Genomic DNA, 12,509 nt, shown 5'->3' with positions numbered 1-12,509 from the left:
TCCAACAGCCCGGGCTGTGTGGGGTGTGTGTGTATGGAGGGGTCTGCCTGGGGCTCAGCTCAGCCCAGTTAGCGCAGAGGGGCCCGGCCTGGCCTTATGCATGTGGGCCATGGATGATGCCAGGAAAGAAGGGGCTGCCTCCTTCCTCCCCAGCTCACGAAATCCTTCTGGCCTGGAAAGACCCTGACCCATCATTCCCTTCCCAGGGAAATATCCCGAAGCTAGAAGGGCTCCTGCTCCATTCTCTGGAATCCCACTATAGCGCTGTCCTCGGGCCTGTAAAAACTCGATCCCAGTGTATTCTGGTTACCTGGTGGGCCCCAATCAGGTCACCAGCTACCCAAGGGCAGGGAGCAAGTATGATTCTTGACTGGCTCCCCGACATCTTTCTGTGGTGGCACAGGATAAATTCACACTGATAGAATGACTCAAGAAACACTAGGACAAGGCCGGAAGGGGACATGTGGGGTGGAGGAGGGGAGGGTGGGAGAAAGGAGGCCCTTTCTGATTTATAACGGCCCAAGCAGGGCAAATGGCCCCGAGCTTTCTAGCAATGCTTTCCAGTCCGTAGGAAGAACCGCTGGGGTCCTCCTAGGGAGCTGCCTTTTGGGGCTTCCTTGGGTTAAGCATGTTCCAGTTCCCTCCAGGCACCTCCCGCACCCTAACCCCTGTGGTTGTCTGGGACCCGCTGAGTCTGAGGCGCAGATTGAAACAGTGGCAGCAACAACATGGCTGGGAGAGGCTGAAGGCCTCCCTATATCTTTGCTCAGGAAATGGCCTCATAAAAGTGACAGGGAGACGCACCTATGGATGCTTGTTAAAGTTTTATTACTAATCACCTCCAAAGTCAGTGAGGCATTGGGAGGGAGCTGGGAAAATGGAGTCGTCAGGGCCTGGGAGCAGGTGACAGCTGCCTCCGCATGGAAGGCAGAGACTACCCCATGGGCTGAGGCGGCCACTCTTCCCAGGGCGCCCCGCTCTGCTCCACCAGGACAGGTGCCGCTCTGGCACTCTCCCTCCTTGGGAAGCGGAAGCTGCCTCGTTCATTCCCGTGCCTAGCAGGTCATCACGCTGAGTCCAAGCCTCCTCTGAAGCATCTGACCCATCCCCGCCCCTCCTTCCCAGGGCTGTTATCCTGCTCAGGCACCCTGACTCTCGCTTGGCCCGTCCTGACAGCCTCCCAAAGGGCCCTGCCTTTGGTCTGCAGTCTGGCCCTCTAGACAACCTCTCCCACTGCTAGTGGGGTGATCCTGCCTCTTCAGCGGCCTCTAGATGCCTCCAGAATGGGTCTAACTCTTCGCTATAGCATGGACATTCCTTCGGGACTTGGGCCCTTCCTCGACCTCGAACACCAATTTCTACTATTTCCTTCCAGGGCTGGACAATTTGGATTTCAGCCCCAAATCCATGTGCTGTCTGCCAAGAAATACCTTGTCCCCAGGTGCTTGGTAAACATAGGCTCTTTTTTTTTTTTTTTTTTTAAAGATTTTATTTATTTGACAGAGAGAGAAAGAGATAACAAGTAGGCAGAGAGAGAGGAAGGGAAGCAGGCTCCCCGCTGAGCAGAAAGCCCGATGCGGGGGCTCAATCCCAGGACCCCCCGAAACCATCCTGAGCCGAAGGCAGAGACTTAACCCACTGAGCCACCCAGGTGCCCCTACATAAGCTCTTTTTTAAGGACCCAACTCAGATGTCTTTAGGAAGCCTTCCCTAACCCCTCCACACATCCCTCATACTGATAATTGTGGTTCCTTGCACAAGTGCTTCATAGACCATAAACTCCTCTAGGGCAAGATTCAAGTCTGATTCATCCCTCCAACCCCGGGCGTCTGGCTTGGCACCATGGTTTGCTGAACGAAAGCATGAATGAAGAATCGTTACAAGGTTTGCATTCCGTGAAGCCGTACACTATACAAGGGTAGGGGCAGTGAGGGTCTCACTCACGACAGTGACCCCCTGTGCCTGGGGCCGAGTGACAGATGGGGTGTCTGCCCAGGGCAGTGGCGCTGGGAAGGAGGGGCAGGGAAGGGTCAGATGGCTTCAGAGGAGGTTCGAACACGGCTTGCTGACTTGCTAGGTACAGGAGTTGAAAAAGAGTTCAGCTCTTTATTGAATAAGAGAATGGCGATTAAATGAGATAATGTGTGGGAAAACATTCAAACTCTAAAGATCCTGTTTTTATTGTTCTGTTCCCAGGCTTCCTGCTAGCATCTGTCTTCTTGTCCATTTGGTGACCACCGCCTCTATTCTCCGGGAGCCAAACTGATGAAGGCAAGAAAGGAAGCTGAAGATATTGGAAAACCTTGAGGCTATTTTTCCTGTTTCCAAAGTACACCTGCTCCTCGAGACCATCATGATTCCTCCCCCTTCCAGGATCTGAAGGGGGCGAGAGGGGTGCAGAGTTTTCCCTCACTCAGTCAGTCCTCAGCTCGACTGTGTAGAGAAGAAGCCCTTCTGTGGGCCTGGCTCTGCGCTCATGCTGGGGACACAGAACTGTCAGACAAGCTCCTGCTCCCCCACAAGCTCTCACTGTGTCTCAGGAGGGGATACAGTTAGCATGGGGGTACAGCTGTGTCAAAGGCCACCCCACTCTGGAGCGCAGAGCTCTGTTGACACTAGCTGGGTGGGCCCTGAAGAGAACAGAAGCCAGGGAGCATGGAGGCTGCTGAAGGAACCATGACTCGGCTTGGTCTGAAGGGACCCAGCCAGCCCCCCACCAAGTCCCACCCCAGAGACAGCCCTTCCTGGAGGGAGCTCAAGGCTGAGGGAGCTGTAGGTGGGGAAGTGGGGGGCCCTGTCAGACATCCGGCTCCCTCACAGGGGGCCGCTTCACCACGCTTCTCTGTATAGGCCCATTCTCCCTGACGAAGCACAGGTCACCCTCTTGCCCGTAAGGTCGGCAAGTGAACAGGTCAGAGCTCTTCAGAAATTATACACCCAAGGCGAAGGTAATGACATCTGACGCAGAGAAGTGAGCGTCCTCCAATGTGAGCCAGGATACCCTGACAACCTAGGGCCAAGTCCCTCCAGCCACTGCCCTTGAGTGACAGCAGCTTCCGGGGGCACAGCTCTGGACTCTCCCCCTTTGCTCTCTTTTCCATGAGTCCGAGCTGTGGCCCCTCCGCGTCCTGGGCCCCCCTGGCCAGCTGCAGCCCCCACTCCTGTTCCTTCTGGGCTAGATGGTGGTCTCCCCCATGGTGCCCCCTGCCTCACTGACGCAGGCTTGGTCAGATCCTGTGGTGCTGCCCGCCCCCCTTCCTCCTTCTCATCTCTATATATCTGTCTAATGAACATTTCAATAAGCCGAGCACAGCTTTTTCCACTTAATAAGCAGAGTGCTGACTTCATTGCGGGTTTGCTCTTCACTTATCTGTTCGGGGCCTTAAATCACTCCCAGGAAAAAGCTTAGCAAAGGGAAACCTGGTACCCTGGCTATTGGCTACTCCTGTCAGCACCCTGCCCTGCTGGGCCAGAGCCGAGGGGATGCCTCTGCTTCCACAGAAAAGCCAGAACATGTGAATACACTCCTGGGAGCCAAGAGACAGGAAGGTTGAGGGCCAGGGGTTGCCGGAGCCACCACCATGGAAGGAAATTCTAGAGGCAGGGCGGAGGTGGCAGAGTAGAGCAGGCCTGGGCTGTCCTGCTTCAAGGTGGGGACAAGGGAGGCGTGGTGGGGGTATTGGATGCCAGTGAAGCTATGTAAGGGAGACGTGCTGAGCAAGGTATGTTTAATGAACACCTACTCTATGCTAGGAGCTCTGCTAGGGGCTTGAGGCAAATAGTGAACAAAGGATTATGGCCCCGCCTTCATGGACTCGCTTTCCAACAAGTAAGGAAAACAGTAAACAAACCATTTACTAAATAAGGGACAGTGACAGGTGTTCTGGGAATGAATAATGGCAGCTGGGGAAAGCTGCCCTCAGGAAATGAGGTATAAGCTAAGGTCTGAAAAGACTGGCTGAGGCAGGTGACAGGTGACTCTGGTGGTGGGGGAGACCAGAACAGCCCAGTAACCGCTCACTTTCACGGGGCTACTGCATGTTGTGTAATTGTTATGTGTTGGGACCATGTGAAGTAGTGGCAAAGGACACAGACTTTGGAGCAAGACACACCTATGTCTGAATTCTAGGGTAGACTTACTAGCTGTGTGGTCTTGGGGAAGTGAGTTAACCTCTCTGTGCTTTGGTGTCTTCGTCTGTAAAAATGGGCTTAAAGTACCTGCCTCACGGGGCTGTTATAAAGACTAAACTTGATCCTCATTGTAAAGAATGTTTAAAGTACCTGGTGTGTAGGACATGCTCAAGAAGCAGTAGGTGTTTCTACTAACAATACTATCATATGTGTCTATTCCCCACCGCCACTGTGTCTATTCCCCTTGAGGTCCTTGAAAGCTTAGACAAAGTCTTCTAGGTTTTATGTCCGATTAGACAGGGAGAACTGGGAGAGATTTGCTATCTCACATGGTGCAAGAACTCTCGCAGAAAAGAGCACCAGGCATCCAGCCAAAGAAAGGTATGACTCTCGGAGTATATGCGTATATATGGAGGGGGATGGGTCATGGGATGCTGTTTTCCAGGATCCTTCTGGATCTAGTTGGCACGAAGACTTCAGGGCAAAAGGGTACAGACTCAATTAAATGTGAGCAAGTGCAAGGCAGCGCCTTTTGTGATAAACACATCAAAATTCCCTCTCCGGTGTTCAACTCTGCATGGTCAGCCACAGTTCTGGCAAAGGACCTAGAAATCCTTCTTCATTTAGACAGCTCCCTGAGGCTGTTGGCCAAAAGACCAAGAGAATTGCAAGTAAGATATGAAAGAAGAAGGAGAACATACTTCTTGAGGTGTCCAGCTGGAACAGGCCTCGCTTGCAGGGCTCTGCTGGGTCTCTCTGTCCTGTCCTGGAGAAGATCCAGGAGGTGCGAGACTTCCTTTACTGGGAAAGGTTAAATCGCTTACTCTCAAGTCTGCAAAGTGGAAGGCTGCTGGGGGATGTGCAGGAAATCACAAGCGGGGTAGAGAAGGTGATTAAAGACTTAACTCACGAAATCCTGAAACCCTAGGCAAGTGGGTTTACTTGGGAAGCTTGAGCCCATTTGAGATGAACACAGGTGATTGCCATTTTACACGGCGGCCAGTAAACTCCAGAAATTCATTAGCCCAAGGGGTGGGTCTAGCAAAAAACAAATGCATCAAAAAGTATTTGGACACATTTATGAAAGAGTCCTCTATGTCCCTTAATCAGGGTTTGTTCATAGTGAATGAACCAATGAATACGAATGACCCTGGTTTTCAAGGTATTTCAATTCAGTGCAATAAATATTCATGGAGAACCGACTATGACAAAGCATTGTTGCAGGATGTAAACCTGAACAGTTTCTATCCAGAAGCTTACACTTTTATAAGAGGATTAGAAGGCGCAGTGTCAACACAGGGAGAACATAGCGAGTGCTGTAAGAAAAATGCAGGAGGGTATGGCCACTCATAGAAGGCAGAGATTGTGCAAGGTTTGGAAAAGGGATCAAGAAAGATTTTATGGAGAAGGAGATCTTCGAAATGGGCCTCGAAGGACAAGTTCGTTTCTAACAAGTGGAAGAGGAAATAAAGGTATCCCAGAAAGAGGGAATGACAAGTCCCAAGATATGAAGGTGGAAAAAAATAAAAGGACATGTTTAGGTATAGATAATACGCACAGTGAGAAGGGGTGGGCGGGAGGGGAACAGAGAGAGGGAGGATAGAGAAGAGATACTTAGAGAAGAACAGAGCAGCATCCGTCGAAGAGCAAAGTAAAGTCTGGGCCACCCTATAGCGAATAAAGGCAGGGTCAGAATTGCAAAGGCAAGGTCTTGAAGATCTTCTGACAATTCGGGCCCTGAGATGGAAAGGAGCAGGCAGAGATTAGAGGGTAACTCTTAAATTTAAGACTCAAAATAACTGGTAGATCTCAGAGTTCCTTCAGCTCAGCCCCTAGGGAGATGCAGAATGAGGCCCCATGGTTCCCCGTTAGTACAGAGATTGTCTTTGCCATTTCTGGCCTCGTGGGGATCTTAGTGGGCAACAACATTGAGTTCAGTCACAATGGGAGCTCCCTGGGTACTCCCTCCCTGTCCAGTGTCATTTGTACAGGGGAACTTTGATTAAAAATGAACATGAGGAGCAGCCAGGAAGAGATAAGAAAGGGAAGGAGATACCTGAACTTGGGGCAGCCAGGCTGGAGAGTTGTGTTAAAAAGAGGACAGGTTTCCTAGAAGGCAGCAGCTGCATCTTGGGACAGAGAAAGGAATCATTTGTTCATTCCGGTTGTTATTAACTAGCAACTTGTGGAGCTTATTTTATGTGCCAAGCACGGTGCTAGAGCCCAGGAAATACAGAACCTGTCTTTAAGAAGCTCACAGTCTGGGAGGGGAGAAGAACGTATGGACAGATCATTAGAAAATGGTGTGGTTAGAAAAGCTAAGTACTGGGTCGGTACCGTGGGGATGGTCAGCAACACCAAGGAGGGCTTTAAGCACGACATGTCCCTTGAGGTGCATCTTGGAGTGTGAGTGGGAGTTTCCAACAGGTGGATGAAGGGACAGAGGGCATTCTAGGCAGAGGGAAGGGTATGTGCTATCAAGGAGGTAAAAATAAATTGGTATTTGCAAAGGAAGTACTTCAGTGTGGCTGGAATTTAGGGTATGCATGGAGGCGCCGTAAGGGCTGAGACTGGGGAGGGGGGGTGCGGTCAGCTCATAAAGGGCTTTGAACGCTGTACTCACGAGCCTGGGCTTGATCCTGTCGGCAAAAGAGAAGCCATTGAGGGAGTTAAGGCAAAGGGGAGCCATGGTCGGATTTGCAGTTTAGAAATACCAACTCCCAAAACAATATGGAGGAGAAATTAAGCAATCAGAATGGTTGGCAAGAAGACTAGCACAGGAGCTATTGCCGAAGTCTAGGAGGAATGACAAGGACAGGTCTGAGCTAGAACAGGAACAGTGGGGGTAAAAAGGACGAGATCAAAACAGAGTGAGTGGGGAAGTGGGGAAGGTGAGCTGAGAAGTCCATTGCCTTTTACCTGCTTGCTCTGGAATTCCAGCTGGGACCTAGACTGCCTCTCCCCCTGGCTGCATGTAAGGAGGCAGGATCTGGAAGGCAAGATCTCGAAGATCCTTTGACGCTCGGGTTGCTCCAATATGGAGCCCTGGCTGGGCCCCACAGGTTTGCCTCATGATTTCTAGGGAAAAGGTAAATCTTTCTGTCTCTCCATTCTCCGGTCAGCTGATTCCGGGCCCCTGATCAATGCCCTACTCCCATCCCAGCCCAACTGTTACCTGTTCTTGGGTCTAACATCGGAGCCCTTCCTTCTACACACTGAAGATGCTATAGGATGGTTCTTGGCTGTGCAGGACAGACAGCTCTGTTGAGCATGGACAGACCGGGGAAAGCAATCTTGAGATAAGGGCCAGGATTCCTATTCTGCTTCGCTTGGGGCCTGGTACGGTGCTTGGGGAGTGAGCTAGCCCAAGAGTGCAGGGCAGGTAAGAAGGACACTTCCTATGCAGTCAGAAGCAGTTCTCACTTTTTGGCCTAGGTTTCTTCTCAATCCCCACCAGGCTGCCAGCTGCCCACATTCTAGGCTTTGCCTCTTCAGCAACTCTTGTCCTCAGTGAAGCCTGAGTGGACGAGGAGAGCCAGCCCTCCTTATCTCCATCCTGCCTCCATCTCATGAGCAGGAGCTGACAAAACCTGTTTGCCCCTCCAGTTCCACACACCACCCTTCTCTAGGCTTTCACGTGTCCTGGAGGCGGGCAGCTGTGGGCAGCCTCAACCAAGCTCACTTGCCTTCAGGATTCTTATTGAGTTTGACACATGGAAGACACTGGTGGACAGGAGGAGAGAAGCAGTTGGGATAACATTAGCCTGGTTCCTTGTTCCTCTACTGAAGGTCATAGCTCCTAAGCTCAGCCACAGTCCCAGTCCCAGCTCCACCTGGCTTCTGGCACATGCTCCCTCAGGCCGGAAGTGGTAACAGCTCCCCTGCTGCGCTCCACCTTCTCTCTGCCAATAGTCCCTTCATCAGACTTTCCTCAGCTACTCCATTCGTGGAGCTTGGTTTCACACTAGAATTCCGACTAATACTGCAGGCAGGCTCAGATATATCACACTAGCTAGACATACATTTGTTCCAGCAAGTTCTCTTCCGTTCCATCCTACTTTGTCTACCACCGGCCTTTTAGGGTAGTGTTAGTAAATGTCACTCCTTGCTGGGTGGATGGGCGGACTGAAGAGCCAAACAAATTAAATTTCATGCTTTTAGCCTGGGCGGCTTCTCATGTAGCTCTACTTAGATGTTCATTCCTTCAGCTTTGTAACGAGTACAATGGCGAGAAACAAGTTAAACCAAGACACAGAGAGTGTAAAAACTGGGAAGCCAGGGATGCCTGGGTGGCTCAGTGCGTTAAAGCCTCTGCCTTCGGTTCAGGTCATGATCTCAGGGTCCTGGGATTGAGCCCCGCATCATGCTCTCTGCTCAGCAGGGAGCCTGCTTCCACCTCTCTCTCTGCCTACTTATGATCCCTCTCTCTGTTAAATAAATAAATAAATAATCTTTAAAAAAAAAAAGGAACTGGGAAGCTGGAGGGTTTGAAGCATTCAATCATTCATTCATTTGTTTATTCATTCTTGTATCTAAGCAAATGTTTGTGGAGCACCTACCATGGTCTAGATACTATGCTAGGCAACATGGATATAATAATAAACAAAATACGATACTGGTCTCACTGTGCACATGATTTTGTTGGAGAGACAAAGGAGTAATTAGGTAGTTATAGTAAATCGACCTTACTAGAGGGATGTATACGGGGTGCAGTGGAGATACGTGTTACGTATCCTAATGTTGGGCGGTGGGGCAGAGGAGGCTTCCCAGAGGAGATGAGTCTAAGCTATGATGTGAAAGAAATCATGGAAGTGACAGGGGTGCAGAGTTGGGGGAAGGAGGAGGGAAGGGCATGTGCAAAGGCCAGGAATTGGAACCCGGTGTGCCGGAAAGCTGAAAGTAAGTCAGTATGGCTGGAGTTTGTAGGTCAGGGGCAGAGTGGTGAGAGATTAGTCAGGAAAGATGGTAGACCAAATCAGAGATAGACTTCTAGACTGTTCTAAGGAGTTTGGACTTTGCTCCGAGAGCAATAGGGAGCCACTGGTGGTTTTCAAGTAGGGAATGGACACGATCAATTTTGAATCAAAGTAACTGCCTGTACCATGATGAATACTGGAAGGGGCAAGAGCGAAGCAGGGGGCCATCTCAGAGGCAGAGACAGGGACCGGAGCAAGAACAGCGAGACTTGATAGAATGTGGCTGGTGAGTGATGGCTGTTGGGAAGAGTGGGAAGACAGAAGAGTCAGGGATTACTCCCATTTCCAACTTAGTGTCTGTGGAGAGGGGAAATAAATAAAGGAGGAGGGGAGGAGCCGGTCTGGCAGGAGGTGGAAGATGAGTTTCATTTGCCTTCTTGAGGAGATGTTAAGATGGACAGGTCTGTGGACAGCCTAAAGAAAGCCGGTTACGGGGATCTGGAGTTTCCATGTTTACAAGTTCTGAGTCTGCTATTGGGCTCTTTTCTCTGAGCACCCTGAGATCATCTCAGGTGAGGTTTATCAGAACCATGAAGCAGTCTGCACACTTCCTGTTTCAGTAGCCTGCTGCCTGTCTTGGGATGGCATCTCCCAGCCCTGGAGGGGCGCTAGCTTCCACTCGCATACATCAAACCAGTTCTAACTCTGGGTCAGGCCCCCGGAGGTGGGGACTCCCATCCATCTCCCATAAAGAGGGAAAATGGAAGTGCATGTCAGGATGAGACAAAATATATGGCTTCGCTTCTGGAATGTCCGCTGAGGAGCTCTGCCTTATGCAGCAGGCCAGCCTGGGAGCAGGACAGGATTCTGAGCGGGGGAAGGAACATGGTGAAACTGTAACTGTAGCATGTGTAAGCTGGTGGTGATGGGCAAGCTGAGTTGTTTGGAGGCAGGGAGGTTGCTACAATAATGCAGAAAGTGGCTTTTTGTTTATTGTATAGGGTTTTCTAATGCTAATCAAATTAGTAAAGGTTTAAAAATTGATAATGTGGATAATGGTTTAAGAAAATGGGTAGGGGCGTCTGGGTGGCTCATGGGTTAAAGCCTCTGCCTTTGGCTCAGGTCATGATCTCAGGATCCTGGGATGGAGCCCTGCATCAGACTATCTATTCAGTGGGGAGCCTGCTTCCCCCTCTCTCTCTGTCTGCCTCTCTGCCTACTTGTGATCTCTGTCAAATAAATAAGTAAAATCTTAAAAAAAGGAAAGAAAGAAAGAAAGAAAGAAAGAAAGAAAGAAAGAAAGAAAGGAAATGGGTAAGCATCTGACTCTTGATCTCAGCTCAGGTCTTGATCTCAGGGTTGTGAGTTCAAGCCCCATGTTGGGTTCCATGCTGGACATGGATCCTACTGAGAGGAGAGGAGAGGAGAGGAGAGGCGGAAAGAGAAGAGAAGGGAAGAGAAGGATAGAAAAGAAAGAAAAGAAAATGGGTATAGTCAGTCACTGCTGAGGAGACTATGAACTGGTATAACCTTTCTGGAAAGTTGTCTATCAATATATATCAACCAATTTTTAAAAGTTCATACTATCTGATCCCATAATTTCTTTGCTAGGAATCAAACCCAAGGTAATTATCAAAAATTCTAAAAAATATGTATGCTTAAGAATGTTCATTAGTGTGTTATTAATAATAGTGAAAGAAAGAACCATCTAAGTACCTATAAAAGGGAGAATGGTTCAATAAATTAAAATGTAAAGAAATAACAAAGAAAGTAAGTGAAGAAATATTTTAACATCATTGGGAAAAGGGCATTGGGAGTATATTTGAACAGAATTAGAAATGTTCACAAGAGAGTGATTAAGTGGTAGAGTCATGGTACAAATGAGATTTTGTATCCTGGAGTGAATCCTGAAACAGAAAAAGGATATCAGTGGAAAAACTGAAAATCCAAAAAGAGTTTGTACTTATAGTTCAATGGTTTAGTTGATAATAACATCGTACCAGTGTTAACTAATTCTTCGTTTCGATGATGGTCATCTAAGATGTTAACATTAGGGGAAGCTGGGTGAGTGTGTATCAGAATACCTTCTCCATCTTTGTAATTTTTCTATAAATCTGTAGCTAACATTTTTTGAGGCTTGCTACATGTCACTCATTGTGTAAACTATGTTTCTTACACTATTTCACTTAATACTCACTACTCTATTAGGAGGTAGATACTGTTATAGCCTACTTTATTTAATTTAATTTATTTATTTGACAGAGAGAGAAAGAGATGACAAGTAGGCAGAGAGGCAGGCAGAGAGAAGGGGGGAAGTAGGCTCCCTGCTGAGCCGAGAGCCCGATGTGGGGCTCGATCCCAGGACCTGGAGATCATGACCTGATCCAAAGGCAGAGGCTTAACCCACTGAGCCACCCAGCCACCCCCGTTATAATCCATTTTAGAGATGAGGGAATGGAGGCTCAAAGTCACACAGATTTTCAGTAGTAGAGGCAGGATTTGAATTCAGATATTCCTGATTCTAAGGTCTGTGCTTTTTCAATTGCATTGAAAAAAGAAACACAGTATCAAATGGTTAGTAGCAGTTATCTCCAGGAGGCCATCTCATAGTTCTGTCTTTCCCCCTTGAAGGTTGTTGTGGGAAGAGAGAGGATAGGGGAAAGAATGGGCAGGACTTCCCATCTGATGAGGCCTGGGTGAGAAATCGAATCAAGAATCAAAGATGGCTGCACACGTGGGTGCTCCTTCCAGCCAGGGGGCCGGTTTTGGGGGGCGCTGGGGAAGACAGTGACTTCGGCTTCTGCTCTGCTGGGGAGAGGTGCTAGGGGACAGCCAATGTTGCCTGCACAGCCTGAGTGGGAGGTCAGGGCCCCATGGTTCTGGGGACCATGGTTTAAGTACACCACGTGACACTAGGAGAAGGCATGCAGGCAGGGGTGCGGGGAGGGGAGGAGATAAATGGGGCTCACCCAACAAGGGGAAGCATCTCAGGGAGGCCCAAGAACTTCCTGAGTGTCTCCCTTAAGTCGCCACTGAAGCTGCTCACAGGCTTACATGGTACTAATGATTCCTACGATTGAGGCTGCTAGATTTTACAGCTCCTGCCAGTCTAGTCCTGGGGCTGGGACAAGTTGGAGCAGGAATCGGGGACAAGTCCTCAGCAGATACGGTTTTGCTGTCGGGAGAGGTTCCTGCTCCTGAGGGTGGAAAAGCAATTTTTCTGCATCTCTTTAGAATCTCTGGCTCTCCGGATTTCCCCATTTCTGGTTCCTCCCATCAGCTCATCATTGCTGACAAGCCCTCAGCTTCCCCCTCAGCGCCCAGGTGGGGAGCTTGGTCCTGTTGTCCAAGTTCAGAGGACTGAATGCTGCCCAACCATGGCAAAATCATGGCAGCTTTTAGAGGTCTTTCCAGCGAATGCACCCAGAGACTGGCACATGGTGGGTTCCCCCTAGGAGATGT

General features: G+C 49.5%; 1 protein-coding gene and 1 long non-coding RNA gene across 5 annotated transcripts in view; one reads left to right on the top strand and one right to left on the bottom strand.

Annotated features, from left to right (window-relative positions):
• LOC309842721 overlaps nt 1-3,327 on the top strand; it is a 48,822-nt gene extending 45,495 nt beyond the window's left edge. Inside the window, exon 2 of the long non-coding RNA XR_014299745.1 lies at nt 2,197-3,327. This is a non-coding gene — a long non-coding RNA (uncharacterized lncRNA). The remainder of the gene's footprint in view (nt 1-2,196) is intronic.
• The window catches only part of RNF220 (ring finger protein 220), a 224,376-nt gene that overhangs the window by 82,892 nt on the left and 128,975 nt on the right, over nt 1-12,509 (bottom strand). The gene's annotated exons all lie outside the window — the stretch shown is intronic.

Source organism: Mustela nivalis (genome assembly GCF_964662115.1).
Source record: "Mustela nivalis genome assembly, chromosome: 10".
Taxonomy (NCBI): Eukaryota; Metazoa; Chordata; class Mammalia; order Carnivora; family Mustelidae; genus Mustela; species Mustela nivalis.
Note: the sequence above shows the minus strand (reverse complement) of the source record. Positions and strands in the feature narration are given on the sequence as shown.